The following is a 16,609-nucleotide window of genomic DNA, read 5'->3' as shown; positions in this document are numbered from 1 at the left end:
GCCTATGTAGATGATGTTATCCTGAAACTTTACATAGGGAGAGAAAGAATCCTGCAGCCTTCTCTGATCCCTTGGTTGAGGCTTCATTTCACAAGTTGCTCTCCTGGTTTGACAGGACTGAGCTGGAATGCACAGTGCACACGGCTATATGGTCCCTCCTGCTCCCTTGACTTTGTTGTGACCAGTGGGATTAGAAAAATCACAGGTCTCCAAAGCTTGTTAGGCAAAGAAAAACTTAATTATATTGGTTTTTACTAGGGCTAATGTGAGATGTCTTGGCTATATTTGTATCACTTGCCCACCTGCAAAGTTGCAACGATGATATAGACATAGCCATGGCCTGGCATCTGAGTGGTTATTTGAACAGTTATTTGATTATTTGATTATTAAGATCAATGGGGTTAGGCTAGGACTTAGTAAATTGTCTCCAGATCAAACAGTGGCAGAAAAAACTAGTATCTTCGGCTTCACTTCAGATTGTACAATGTACAGAATATAGGTAAGAGTCCTGCTTTACTTCTAAGCAATCAGTATTCTCTATGGACTACTTATCACATTCACTCTAGGGATGACAGGACAGCATTGGCCCATTGATGCCATTTCAGCAGACAGACACTGAGATATCATGAAGTGACTTCACACAACATTGCATAATATTAATTGAAGGTATTAAAAATTAGTCTGGAGATGTCTTAGAGAAGATGCAATGATTGTCTTCAGATATTGGAAGGTTTGAGAGAAGAAATTGGAATTATGTGGTGTCTTCAGTAGATGATTGAAGAATTTAAGAATCTGATTCATTTTCCAAACAAAAGGAGTATCCTAATGAGTAGTAATCTGTAACTCAAGAAAGGCTGATTCCAGGTCATTGAAAGTATAGAAATGTACATGCTGTTGGAAAGTCAAAGTTCAGATGGTTGTGGAGTCACAGGATGACCTTGGTACACCTACTAGGACTTGAAATCCTATCATTCTTTATTTCTAAGAAAAATAATGTCATAATGAGCTACAAGAAAATGCATATATGAGATCTTTTTCTTCATTATCTGCATACCATCAATTACTGCTAACAACACTCTAGCAAGAAATCCTCTAGAAGAAGACCCTGAGACTGGATCCAAGTTGGAAGCAATTTGCTTGGCAAGTTCAAAGAACATCGACAGGAAGTAAAGAAGTGACTTGGGGAGAGAAGGCAGCTGAAAAAGAATACATTACTAAGCCAGCTACCTGTGGGAAACTGGAGATTCATCTCAGAAGGGAATTTCTGGGTGATGATGAAAACTCAGGCTTCAGGCATTCCATGTGAGTAAAAAAAGAAAAAGAAGTATTTACACACCTGTACTGTAGATCACAGGGTGAAGGTTGTTCCAGCATGGCATTAATTCCCTGGCACTTTCGGCCTGATGTGGAATGGAGCTAAGCAGCTCTCCGTGGTGCTGAAAGAAGGCAGCACCTGATAGGCGGATTCTGGCAAGTGGGAGGGTACATACAGTGAAATCTGACAGGCATGCTATTAGTGATAGTGAAGTCGCTCAGTCGTGTCCGACTCTTTGCAACCCCATGGACAGTAGCCAACCAAGCTCCTCTGCCCATGGGATTTTCCAGGCAAGAATACTGGAGTGGGTTGCCATTTCCTTCTCCAGGGGATCTTCCCGACCCAGGGATCGAACCCGGGTCTCCCACATTGCAGGCAGACGCTTTATCATCTGAGCCACCAGGGAAGGCTGCTAGGTACTCACAGGCATGCTAGGTACTCACAGGCATGCTAGGTACTCACTAGTCTTCCGTATCTGCTTCCCTCTTTTCTGTGTTAGTCCTAATCTCTAACTCCCAGAATGTATCCCAATTTACTCAAATAGCAGCAAATATTAACCTACCTCTTCTAGAACTATGGACTTCCTCATTGTGGTCACTCTGTACTCTCAGTTTATCAAGCCACATTTAGAGTTTTATGACAAAACAGGTATCAGGAATTGGTGTACTGAGGAAGGATGCTCATCATAAAGAATCAATTATACACTTCAAAGAGTATCTTATCCTCAACAGTGTAGTTTTAGAATATTTCAATGTGTTTTTTTTTTTCCTAAAAGAAAGTGTTCAATTAGAGATAAGCATAAAGATATTTTAAACTTGTGTGATACCAAACATAAAAGTTTGAAAAACAGATATTTCTCCAAAGAAGACATACAGATGGCCAAGAGGCATATGAAAAGATGCTCAGTATCACTAATTATTAGAGAAATGCAGACCAAAATTACAATGAGGTATCACCTCATACTAGTCAAAATGGCCATCATCAAAAAATCTACAAACAATAAATTCTTGAGAGGGTGTGAAGAAAAGAGAACCCTCCTATACTGTTGGTGGAAATGCAAATTGATACAGCTACCAAGGAGAACAATATGTAGCTTCCTTAAAAAAACTAAAAATAGAACTTCCATATGACCCAGCAATTCCACTACTGGGCACATACACTGAGAAAACCATAATTCAAAAAACACATACCTCCTAATGTTCATGATTCCCTGATAGCTCAGTTGGTAAAGAAGTTGCCTGCAATGCAGGAGATCCCAGTTCGATTCCTGGGTTGGGAAGATCTGCCGGAGAAGGGAACCACTCCAGTATTTTTGAGGTTCTCTGGTAGCTCAGCTGGTAAAAAACCCACCTGCAATGAGGGAGACCTGGGTTGGGAAGATCCCCTGGAGAAGGGAAAGGCTATCCTCTTCAATATTTTATCCTGGAGAATTCCATGGACTGTATAATCCATGGGGTCACAAAGCGTCGGACATAAATGAGTGACTTTCACTTTCATTCTAATATTCATTGCAGCACTATTTACAATAGCCAAGGCACAGAAGTAACCTAAATGTCCATTGACAGATGAGTGGATAATGAAGATGTGGTACATATATACAATGGAATATTACTCACCATAAAAAGGAACAAAATTCGGCCATTTATAGAGACATGGGTGGATGAAGAGTCTGTCCTACAGAGAGAAGTAATTCAGAGAGATGTGGAATCTAGAAAAATGGTACAGATGGACCTATTTGCAGGGAAGGAATAGAGATGTAGATATAGAAAACACACGTGTGGACACAGGAGGGGAAGAGGAAGATGGAGTGAACTGAGAGATTAGGATTGACATATTCATACTACCATGTGTAGAATAGATAGCTAGTGGGAACCTGCTGTATAGAACAAGAAGTTCAGCTTGGTGCTCTGTGATGACCTAGATGGGAGGGACAGTTGGTTGGGAGTGGGAGGAATGTCCACTAGGGAAGGGATATATATGTATACATATAGCTGATTTACTTCATTGTACAGCAGAATCACTGTAAAGCAATTATACCCTAACTTAAAATAAAATTTGGTATATTTCCCTCCTCTCCCTGACCCTGTCTCATACACAAACACACACACACTAACTATATTTATCTCAGAAAAAGGTGATTTGTAATTAGTTCAATTAAATCAAGTTTAACAGTTACACATAAGGAAGTAACATATATCTAAACCCAAGAAAGACATGCAAACTACAAGCAGTGAGATGACTCTATTGAGATCAGAATATGACCACAGAGTTTTGTTCAGAATTTTGATTCAAAGGAAACAGATGGTTAACTTCCCATTTAAAAAATGAATACATACTTTTGAATGTCTGGGACATATGTTAATATATAGTGATTGCTGAGATCACCCCTAGGAGAAAAATGCCAAGTGGAGAATAACATGTACATTCTCTTATTTGTATGAGAAAATATAAACAAGCACTTACATAGTCATGACTAATTTGATATGGAGATGATACTTGTAGAAACACAATTAAAATTTTTTTTCTTTTACTTTTTGTTTTGAAGCTCAGAGAAAAGTTGCAAAAAAATACAAATGAGCTTTCCCTGATTCATTTCAGAATGAAAGAAGTGAGAGTGTTAATTGCCCATTTGTGTCCAACTCTTTGTGACCCCATGGACTGTAGCCCATTAGGCTCCTCTCTCCATAGGATTCTCCAGGCAAGAATACTGAATGGGTTAGCCATTTCCTTCTCCAGTGGTTAGCCATTTCCCCATCCAGGGATCAAACCCAGGTCTCCCGCATTGTAGGCAGATTCTTTACTGTCCAAACCACCAGGGCAGGAAACATTTGAGTGTAAATTACGTCAAATGCCAAAATAAATAAAATTATTTTCTAACAACAAGAACATTTCTCCTATATAACATGATAGAACCATAAAAATCAAGATATTAACTTTGCTATCTTATTACCATTTAATCTTCAGACATATCAAGTTTTACCAATGCCCTATTAGACTTGAGCCAGTGGTCTGAACAAATATCCTTCATAGCAAAAATTTCCAATCCAGAGTCTTACATTGCATTTGTCATCCCCTCATTAGTCTCCTCTGATCTAGAGCAGTTCTCAGTCTTTTTAAAATTTTAATGAGTATGTTTCTTTTGAAGATTATGGCCCAGTGACATTGAAAGGTTTCCCTCAATTTAGGTTTGCCTAGTATTTCCCTATGATTAGATTTAGGTGATGCATCTTTGGCAATAATAACACAGCAGCAGTGCTGGGCTTTCACTGCAACCTCTCAGGTGGCACTCTCAGAATTTCAAGATATTCTATTATTGGTAATGCTAATTTTGATCATTTGATTGAGGAAGTTTGTCTAGGCTTCTCCACTATAAAGTCATTTTCCCATGATAAATACTAAGTATTGAAGGTGGAGGTATTAGGAGAGTATGCAAATCCCATTCCTCATCAAAATTTCAACAATCTAGTCATATATTTATGCCACTATGCTATGATCTTATAAATTATTTTTATTCCATGAGTTTAATCCACTAATTCCATTATTTAATGTGACGCTTAAATTTATCCAGCTTTGGCCAGTGAAGCTCCTTTAAGCTAGTATCTCTGTTATTTTTATATGCCCTCATCATTCTTATGTTTTGGCACACTTTCTGGCTTACATTTTCCAGTCTCGGAATCAGCCTTTTCTCCAAGGAGCCCTGATTCCATCTCGTAGAAATATATAATATCTATTTAGAAACCATGATTAATTGAAATAATATATTCAGAAAACACAATCTGGTCAGTAGGTATGCTCGTTGGTGGTCAGAGGTTATAGGCTGTTTTAGTGGATAGGGCTAGAAATGTGTCTATTTACACATATACACAGACACATGCACACAAATCTCACATTTATATTTTTATCTAATCTCCAGCTCCCTCTATCTATTGAAATTGTAAGTTCATGTCAATATCTCATCTTCCAATTCAACACTAGGGTTAATCACAGTTTTCTCCCTTTTCGCATTTCAAATACCCATAAAAGTGAAAGTCGCTCAGTCATGTCAGACTATACAGTCCATGGAATTCTCCAGGCCAGAATACTGGAGTGGGTAGCCTTTCCCTTCTCCAAGAGATCTTCCCAACCCAGGGATTGGACCCAGGTCTCTCACATTGCAGGTAGATTCTTTACCAGCTGAGCCACAAAGGAACCCTAAAATGCCCATATCCTTCTTTGATATGCAGATTCCAGGTCCTCAGGATAATTAATATATTACTTATTTACCAGTAATCTACAAGTAAACGATTTATTTTCAGGTCTCCCCATCACTCATGTGTATGACAGAGACCCTGTTTGTCATCACATCTTGGCTCCTGCTCTCCCTTCCCAGTGCCCTGTGTACAAACCCTCTACTCCTTTTCCTGCTCTTACCTCCACATCAAGCAGACTCCCTACCCCTGGCACAGATAGCCTCTTGATTTTGCTGTGACTCTACTAAGGGCACTGGAGTATTGAAGAACCTCTTACATTCTTAGAATGTCTGTCTTATTTGGCACTATCAAATAATTTTGCATATCATCTAGGAATGAAAGAGAAAGAAAAGGAAGATGAAGAACTAAAGATGTCTTCACTGCACTTGCCCACTAGAGAGGGGGATTAAGTTTTCCAAGATGAGAGGGTGCTTTTAATTTTTGGCATTTAGCCCCTCTTATGATTTGATATGTTTAACATGGATGACGTATTACTTTTCCAATTTACAAGATATGTAAAAAGAGTTTAACGGGTGAATACATGTAATCTAAATATTTTCCTTGATAAAAAGTTATTTAATTCTGAATATAGAATTGCAGAATGTGGTTCACTGGAGAAGGGAATGGCAAACCACTTCAGTATTCTTGCCTTGAGAACCCCATGAACAGTATGAAAAGGCAAAATGATAGGATACAGAAAGAGAAACTCCCCAGGTCAGTAGGTGCCCAATATGCTACTGGAGATCAGTGGAGAAATAACTCCAGAAAGAAGGAAGGGATGGAGCCAAAGCAAAAAGAATACCCAGCTGTGGATGTGACTGGTGATAGAAGCAAGGTCCGATGCTGTAAAGAGCAATATTGCATAGGAACCTGGAATGTCAGGTCCATGAATCAAGGCAAATTGGAAGTGGTCAAACAAGAGATGGCAAGAGTGAATGATGACATTCTAGGAATCAGCGAACTGAAATGGACTGGAATGGGTGAATTTAACTCAGATGACCATTATATCTATTACTGCGGGCAGGAATCCCTCAGAAGAAATGGAGTGGCCATCATGGTCAACAAAAGAGTCCGAAATGCAGTACTTGGATGCAATCTCAAAAACGACAGAATGATCTCTGTTTGTTTCCAAGGCAAACCATTCAATATCACAGTAATCCAAGTCTATGCCCCAACCAGTAACGCTGAAGAAGCTGAAGTTGAACGGTTCTATGAAGACCTACAAGACCTTTTAGAACTAACACCCAAAAAAGATGTCCTTTTCATTACTGGGGACTGGAATGCAAAAGTAGGAAGTCAAGAAACACCTGGAGTAACAGGCAAATTTGGCCTTGGAATACGGAATGAAGCAGGGCAAAGACTAATAGAGTTTTGCCAAGAAAATGCACTGGTCATAACAAACACCCTCTTCCAACAACACAAGAGAAGACTCTATACATGGACATCACCAGATGGTCAACACCGAAATCAGATTGATTATATTCTTTGCAGCCAAAGATGGAGAAGCTCCATACAGTCAGCAAAAACAAGACCAGGAGCTGACTGTGGCTCAGACCATGAACTCCTTACTGCCAAATTCAGACTTAAATTGAAGAAAGTAGGGAAAACCACTAGACCATTCAGGTATGACCTAAATCAAATCCCTTATCATTATACAGTGGAAGTGAGAAGTAGATTTAAGGGCCTAGGTCTGATAGAGTTCCTGATGAACTATGGAATGAGGTTTGTGACATTGTACAGGAGATAGGGATCAAGACCATCCCCATAGAAAAGAAATGCAAAAAAGCAAAATGGCTGTCTGGGGAGGCCTTACAAATAGCTGTGAAAAGAAGAGAAGCGAAAAGCAAAGGAGAAAAGGAAAGATATAAACATCTGAATGCAGAGTTCCAAAGAATAGCAAGAAGAGATAAGAAAGCTTCTTCAGCGATCAATGCAAAGAAATAGAGGAAAACAACAGAATGGGAAAGACTAGATATCTCTTGAAGAAAATCAGAGATACCAAAGAAACATTTCATGCAAAGATGGGCTCGATAAAGGACAGAAATGTCATGGACCTAACAGAAGCAGAAGATATTAAGAAGAGATGGCAAGAATACACAGAAGAACTGTACAAAAAAGATCTTCACGACCCAGACAATCACGATGGTGTGATCACTGACCTAGAGCCAGACATCCTGGAATGTGAAGTCAAGTGGGCCTTAGAAAGCATCACTACAAACAAAGCTAGTGGAAGGGATAGAATTCCAGTTAAGCTATTTCAAATCCTGAAAGATGATGCTGTGAAAGTGCTGCACTCAATATGCCAGCACATTTGGAAAACTCAGCAGTGGCCACAGGACTGGAAAAGGTCAGTTTTCATTCCAATCCCAAAGAAAGGCAATGCCAAAGAATGATCAAACTACCACACAATTGCACTCATCTCACATGCTAGTAAAGTAATGCTCAAAATTCTCCAAGCCAGGCTTTAGCAATATGTGAACTGTGAACTTCCTGATGCTCAAGCTGGTTTTAGAAAAGGCAGAGGAACCAGAGATCAAATTGCCAACATCCTGTGGATCATGGAAAAAGCAAGAGAGTTCCAGAAAAACATCTATTTCTGCTTTATTGACTATGCCAAGGTCTTTGACTGTGTGGATCACAATAAACCGGAAAATTCTTCAAGAGATGGGAATACCAGACCACCTGACCCGCCTCTTGAGAAATTTGTATGCAGGTCAGGAAGCAACAGTTAGAACTGGACATGGAACAACAGACTAGTTCCAAATAGGAAAAGGAGTATGTCAAGGCTGTATATTGTCACCCTGTTTATTTAGTTTATATGCAGAGTACATCATGAGAAACACTGGGCTGGAAGAAACACAAGCTGGAATCAAGATTGCCGGGAGAAATATCAATAAACTCAAATATGTAGATGACAACACCCTTATAGCAGAAAGTGAAGAGGAACTCAAAAACCTCTTGATGAAAGTGAAAGTGGAAAGTGAAAAAGTTGGCTTAAAGCTCAACATTCAGAAAACAAAGATCATGGCATCCGGTCCCATCACTTCATGGGAAATAGATGGGGAAACAGTGGAAACAGTGTCATACTTACTTTTCTGGGCTCCAAAATCACTGCAGATGGTGACTGCAGCCATGAAATTAAAAGATGCTTACTCCTTGGAAGGAAAGTTATGACCAACCTAGATAGCATATTCAAAAGCAGAGACATTACTTTGCCAACAAAGGTTCGTCTAGTCATGGCTCTGGTTTTTCCCATGGTCATGTATGGATGTGAGAGTTGGACTGTGAAGAAGGCTGAGCGCCGAAGAATTGATGCTTTTGAACTGTGGTGTTGGAGAAAACTCTTCAGAGTCCCTTGGACTGCAAGGAGATCCAAGCAGTCCATTCTGAAGGAGATCAGCCCTGGGATTTCTTTGGAAGGAATGATGTTAAAGCTGAAACTCCAGTACTTTGGCCACCTCATGCGAAGAGTTGACTCATTGGAAAAGACTCTGATGCTGGGAGGGATTGGGGGCAGGAGGAGAAGGGGACGACAGAGGATGAGATGGCTGGATGGCATCACTGACTCAATGGACGTGAGTCTGAGTGAACTCTGGGAGTTGGTGATGGACAGGGAGGCCTGGCATGCCGCGATTCATGGGGTCGCAAAGAGTCGGTCACGACCGAGTGACTGATCTGATCTGATTCTTACCTTTCGGCTTTAAGCAACTATGAATGTGCCAGTTCACTCTCAAAAAGAGAGGAAGAAAAAGAAAGAGAGATAATAACATTTGCAAATGATGTCTCTAAGACTTAGTAGAGAAATACCATGTCTTTAAAATCAGTCACTGCTGAGAATGATGCAATGTCTACCGTAAATTCTAAAGACCTATGCAAATGTTTTTATTCTAAAGGGGAACTAAACCACCCAGCTCATGTGGTTATCATAACAGTGTAGTGAGTAGAGGAGATGATTCACTTCTCAGGTTTCCAAGTCAATTGGGCTCCAGAATCCAAATACACTTTCTTAGGAATGTCACTTCTGAAATGTCTAGAGTCAAAGTGGTCTAACCTTGCAGTATATTAAATCTCAGCAAGCTACCCAGGCCCTCTTTATGTTATTACTGTTCTGTAAGAAACTTCTCCACAAATAATAAACTGCCAATACCAAAAAAGTGCCTAAGAGATAGCTGCCATGGAGGAAAAAAATTTATAAATATTCATGTTTTATAGAGCAATCAAGATGTTGATGTTAATATTAAAGCAATAACTTTAATTGTATTTCAGCAAACGGATGCCAATTAGGAAACAAATTATCTCACAGAAGCATGTCTTGCACACAGTTTTGCCCTGAAGGTAAGCTGAGGGCTATGCCGGCTTCCTGAATTTTAATGCACAAGTGAACACCTCCAAAATTATTAAAATTAAAAATAAGCGTTTAGAGGGCTTTAAATTATGCCAAAAAGTAAATGATAGCTGCCTGCTTACTGGTAAAGGCAGAATATTTTCTCCCGTAGATGGAAAGAGAAAATCACTTGTAAGATAAAGTAAATGAGGGCCATTTAGGCTGTTCCTTTGGTGATGATCTCAAAGTCTCACGTCATTTCTGATAAAGTACTCAGAATTGTAAATTGCCATGCAAACCTCACTTGAACTTTCTAAACTCTCTAAAACTCCACATTCTTAAAAATAACAAGCTTTTATCAATGCCTATCTAGAAAAGCTCTGACAGAAAGGTCCAACAGGATAAGAAATGGGCATGAAAAAACAACTGTTCAAAGGGATCCTGGATACTCGAGGAAAAGGCTGATTATTCATGGTCTCCAGAAACCCTAAGGCACCTAATTCTGGTGTAACATCTCCCAGAAGTTATGGCTCACAGGATAGACTCTGTTCTCTGGGCTCATGCTGTAGAGTTCTCTTAAAGCAGAGAGCCTTTGAGCATCCTAAGAATTAGTCCCAGTTTGAACTTTGTCTTTATTGTCATGGCAACTTGTACACATTCCTCATAGTACATGGATCACGTTGCAACATCACTGTTTGTCACAACAGTCTCCCTTACTAGGTTGAAGGCATTTCATGGGAATAACTTTATTTCTGAAGCATTTCTGTGTTTTTAGTGGAACTTGGATTATTCCTCAGTAGAGTATAACTCAGACCTTAGCTGGGATCCCCTTGGCTCCTTGGTTTTTAGGTAAGGTTATTTAGAACACCCATGTCCATGATGTGGAGAAGTCCACTGCCTCACCTACACTGAGGGAAGTTCCTTGGAACTTAATTTTTCCAGAGACCCTCTTGTTTCTGTGTTCACGCCTTTGAACATGTTATTTAGACGTTGACTTAATACACTGGTTTACACACACACACACACACACACACATACACAATTCACGTATATTTTTCCATGAACAAAGTAGATCTTACTGAGGTCTGCTCTGCATACCCAAAATGAATGAGAAATCCCATCTTAGACAACCTATCTTAATCTTGCCAAAAATCCCAATCATGCATTACACTTACATACTTCTCTGGTTCCTTTCATTTTCTCCTCTCATTCTCTCTGTCCATTCTACTCCCAATACTCACACTTGAGAATAACACATTTATCTCTATACATCATTTGTATTTTTTAAATCTCCAAGTTTTTATAATCATCTTACCCTGAATATCAACCCTGAACACAGTTATTAAGCTATTTCATTTCATGATGATATCGCTCAGCCAGTAAGAAAAAAATTTGTTTTAAATCTCATCTCATACACCAAGACAACTGAAAAACATACATAAAGGCCAATCCATTACAAGGTGGTGGTGAGAGTTCAATGCATTAAAAGCTGAAATAACCAACTTAGTGTATGGTTTGAATAGCTGAATAAATTCTAGAGGATGTTTGCCTACCTGTGTTGGCTTAGCTCTAAATTAGAGAATTGTGCAGTCTTGCATATATGGTAGGAACACTATTCTGCGCATTGGAAATTAGCAATCACAGTCTTGTCCTTATTCTGGGATTGAATTATCTCTGAGTTAGGAGCTCCACACCCTATGAGATACTGAAGACTGCTGTTGAAACCATTAAACAAGGACTATGGGCTTCCCAGGTGGCTCAGTGGTAAAAGAATCTGCCTGTCAGTGCAGGAGACATAGGTTTGATCCCTGGGTGGGGAAGATCCCCCGAAGGAGGAGATGGCAACCCACTCCAGTATTCTTGCCTGGGAAATCCCAAGGACAGAGGAGCCTGGAGGGCTACAATCCATGGGATTACAAAGAGTGGGACATGACTGAGCATGCACATATGCTGGGCTTAGTGGTGACAGATTAATCCACCAGGTTATTCTCTGGCTAAAATTATGCGATGTAAACAAAGGTTGAAAATTTCTTCCACATACATCTTTCTTCTTTTTCTCTCACCAGCCAATCTATTTCTAAGTACTCTTAAGACAAACTTTTGTTTTGTTGCTACTTTTTCATTCTAGAGAGAAAGACATCTATGGATTTTGATTCATGTTTAGAACACCATTCTAATAGCTGTTGAATAACCTTTGCAAAACTCTTAGTTTTTCATTTCTACCTTAGGCAGTGGATCCACCAGTAATATCTTTGGTACATCCGACAAACTCAAACTAATTTGGAAGTTCAAGCCCAGGCTGTGATCAGCTTCCATGCAGATAGGGTTTCCAGCCCAGTTTCCAGACTGGGATTTATGTTGGCTCCCAGTCAGTTCTTAAAGTACATGCTTTGCAGGAGCGTCTGCATTTGAAACGCATAATTGCAACCAACTCCTCAAAGAGGTCTTTCAAATTGCTGAAGAATGGCAATCCAACCTGCTCTGGGACTAAAATAAATGAAGGTCCCAGTTCTTCTTTTCTGCCTTGACTGCACACAGACTGGTCAGGACAACCATTCCATGAGCTGCTCAAGCATATTATAAGGAAAGAGCCAATGAAACGTAACCCTCTCCCTCTACTGACATTCTTCTCAAATCATGGCCTGTCTGCAATTCATCTGGATTTTATGTCCTTGAAAGTTGTACTAAGATAGTCACCAGCTTTATGGAGTGTGCCAACGAGAAGATATTTGGAAGCTTTAAAATTAGACCTACAATTCCAAGTCTGAGAAGCTGTTTTCCTATGATAACCAACTGCCAACTACCCTCTCAAACAGGCTCCCTTTGAGGCATAAAATTGAATGTACCAAGACGCTTGGTACTTATATTTAGTTAATTGTGGGTGCAATCAGCCAATTGAGGATACAATTAGACACTGCAATTAGCTGCTGTGGTCCAAATTATTGGAGAGAGGCAAAACAGGAAGCCTAGTCATTGCCCCTTTAAAGATGCAGGTCTGTGCATGAAATCACTGATGAAAGTCATTCAAATTAATAAACCCATGGAACCAAAGAGAAAATGGGAAAATAGCATAAGCTAAAACTTATTTCTAGAACAGGCAGATAATAACAGTATTACTTTACATGCAAATATGTGTATGTTTTTTATAGTTTACAAATCTGATATCAAAGCTGTTTTATCATAGGTTTATTTTACCTAAAACATATCCACTTAATCCAACTAACAGAAACTGTGGTATATAATACAATTTTGAAGCAAAGGTGGAAAAAGGTCTTTCCCACTTGCATATACCAAGGAATGAAGGCTGAGTATTTTCTCTCTTGCTACAGTTCTGTAATTTATAAGGCAAAAGGGAAAGAAAATTAATATTTACTGATCATCTATATTCCGGGGCCTTTTGTGGACAGGTGACAAGGGATGTTACATGTAATCTCATGACACTATCACATGAAAGATGTTTCTTTCTTCTTTTTTTCTTCACAGATTAAGAAATCAAGCTTCAGTAAAATTAATGGTTAGGCAAATCTCAACGCCACAGGTAAACGGCAAGCTGAAATCTCTCTGACCTCAAAGACTTTCTTCAAAATTATGATATTCCAAATGTGTGGTTTCTTTCTCTTTAAAAAAAATTTAAAAATTTGTATTGGAGTATAGCTAGCAATGTTGTGACAGTTTCGGGTGAATGGCAAAGGGACTCAACCATCCATGTGTGTGCTTAGTTGCTCAGTCATGTCTGATGGTTCGTGACCCCATGGACTGTAGTCCGCCAGACTCCTCTGTCCATGGGATTCTCCAGGCAAGAATATTTGAGTGGGTTGCCATGGCCTCCTCCAGGGGACCTTCCCAACCCAGGGATCAAACACAAGTTCTCCTACATTGCAGGCAGATTCTTTACCATCTGAGCCACCAGTGAAGCCCCATACATGTATCCATTCTCCCCCAATTCACCATCTCCTATCCAGGCTGCCATGTAACATAGAGCAGAGTTCCTTGTGCTAGACAGTAGGTCCTTGTTGGTTATTCATTTTTAACAAAGTAGTGTGTACATGCCCATTCCTAACTCCCTAACTATCCCTTCTCCCAGTCATCCCTCCCCACTCCTCTGGAACCACATTTTCTAAGTCTGGAAGTCTGTTTCTGTTTTGTAAATATGTTCATTTGTATCATTCCTTTTTAGGTTCCCCAGATATTCCTCCTTCTTTGTCTGATTTAATTCACTCAATATGATAATCTCTACGTCCATCCATGTTTCTGCAAATGGCTTTATTTCATTCTTCTTAATGGTTGTGAATAATGCCAACTCTAACAGCTGGAAATATAGTCTGAAAGGGGTGAAGACTCCCAGAAAATGTCAATCTATTAATATACGTGGGTCTAAGACACTAAGAAAAGGATTCCTTTACTTGGTGGGATAGCTGTGATCCTATTATATACATTCCCCTAGTGTTATATACACAGCGCTTCATGTTTGTTATCGTTCCTCAAAATATTTGGGAGAGAGCAGGGAACTGCTTTGATGATTTGCTAGTGAGTTCTTCTATAGAATTTTAATTTTGAATTATGTCTTTGTTTCAGCATTTAATTAAATTCTATTTTAGAAATTCACCAAAATGGTGAAAAGAGGGTGAAAGATAAATGGTCATGTGGAATTCAATGCTTTTTAATTACAGGAATCCATTCACTTTGTAATATCTGTGTAACAATTCCTTAATGAAATTGAATTATTTCTTTTAAAATTGACTTAATTAATGATTCACTTTATATTAGATTGATTTTATAATCCAATTTTAACTATAATAGCAAAGTTTAAAGTTTCTTAAAAAAGAGACTTTTAAGAACTATTAAAATCTGAATGTCTTTGAAATGGAAGTTTATATAGAAAAAGAGAGATGGGTTAGTTAAGACACTCAAAATTTTACTACTCTATTTTGTTTAAGGAAAAATGCAATAATTTTGTACTATAATTAATTTTAGGGTTTTAAAAATCCAATTATTTCCTGAATAAGCTATTAAACTTATTTCCTTATGTAAGAAGTGAACTGAACAGCTTAGAGAAGAATGGTTCTACAGTATTTAATAGGCTTTTAGTCTATTAATGAAACCCAACACTTGCAACCCGGCAGGTTCTAAGAACTGCTCATATTAACCCCGCCTTCTATTCTGCCTAAACCTAGGTCTAGGCCATAAGTCTTCTGCTTTGTGTTTAAGAGCTTGTTCATAATAATAGTTCACCAAAAGGTTATAGAGTAGATTAAAGGAGTTAATTCTCCTTCCCAATTTTTCATAGATTCTCTCTAAGGAAGCATGTATTGGCTGTCCCCTGGCAGTCAGCTTTTCAGAAACTTCAAAGGCTTGGAAAACACCTGAAAATCTCCCAATAGAACAAGGAGTGGCAACAAAACTTACATTTTTAAATGTCCTCAACTTTAAGAAAGGTCCTGCATGTACAAAAAGAAAGTGTATATTTACTCCCATACAAATATGTGGAAATTAGAAAAAATTCCAGAATAACACTGATTCACTTACCACTTAGTCATCCATCATTTCTGTGTTTGTTTCCTATTGCTGCTACAACCATTTCCCACAAATTTTGTGGCTGAAAGCAACACCAGGGCTTCCCAGGTGGCTCAGTGGTAAGTAATCCACCTGTCAAGGTGGAAACGTGGGTTCAATCCCTGGGTCAGGAAGATCCCCTGGAGAAGGAAATGGCAACCCACTCCAGTATTCTTGCTTGGGAAATCCCAGGGATGGAGAAGCCTTACAGTCCATGGGGTCTCAGAGTCAGACATAACTCAGAAACTACACAACAACAAGTAAAGCAACATCAACTTATTGTCTTACAATTCTGAAGTTTAGGTATCGCCTATTATACAGAGTGAAGTAAGCCAGAAGGAAAAACATTAATACAGTATACTAACGCATATATATGGAATTTAGAAAGATGATAACAATAACCCCGTGTACGAGACAGCAAAAGAGACACTGATGTATGGAACAGTCTTATGGACTCTGTGGGAGAGGGAGAGGGAGGGAAGATTTGGGAGAATGGCATTGAGACATGTAAAATATCATGTATGAAACGAGATGCCAGTCCAGGTTCAATGCACGATACTGGATGCTTGGGGCTAGTGCACTGGGACCAGCCAGAGGGATGGTATGGGGAGGGAGGAGGGAGGAGGGTTCAGGATGGGGAGCACATGTATACCTGTGATGGATTCATTTTGATATTTGGCAAAACTAATACAATTATGTAAAGTTTAAAAATAAAATTTAAAAAAAATAAAATAAAATGAGTTGGCAGGGCTCATTCGTTATGAAAGTTTTAGTGAAAAATCAATATCCTTGTCTTCTCCTGCTCCCGGAGGCTGCCCACAATTCTTGGATCATATCCTCATATCACTCCAGTCTTTGCTGCCATCAGCCCATCTCCTTTTCTGGTTCTGACTCTCCTGTCTCTTTCATTGGGACCACACAGATAATCCAGAAAAATGTCATCTCAAGATTCTTAATTTATTCACATCTGCAAAGTCTACATTGAGAGGTTTCAGGGATTCAGATGTGTACGTCTTTGAGGAGCCATTATTCAGCCCACTTAAAGTTCATATAGAAGCCATTTCAGGTTACCAACTCTTTCCTTGAGTGGAAAAGAGAAGAGGGTAGGAAAACAGTATTCTCAGTTCTTTTTCCCCCATTTTCTCAACTCTTCTCTCCATCCTCATATACCCAAGCCTATACGTGCCT

This window comes from Bos javanicus, chromosome 18, assembly GCF_032452875.1.
Source record: "Bos javanicus breed banteng chromosome 18, ARS-OSU_banteng_1.0, whole genome shotgun sequence".
Taxonomy (NCBI): Eukaryota; Metazoa; Chordata; class Mammalia; order Artiodactyla; family Bovidae; genus Bos; species Bos javanicus.
Note: the sequence above shows the minus strand (reverse complement) of the source record.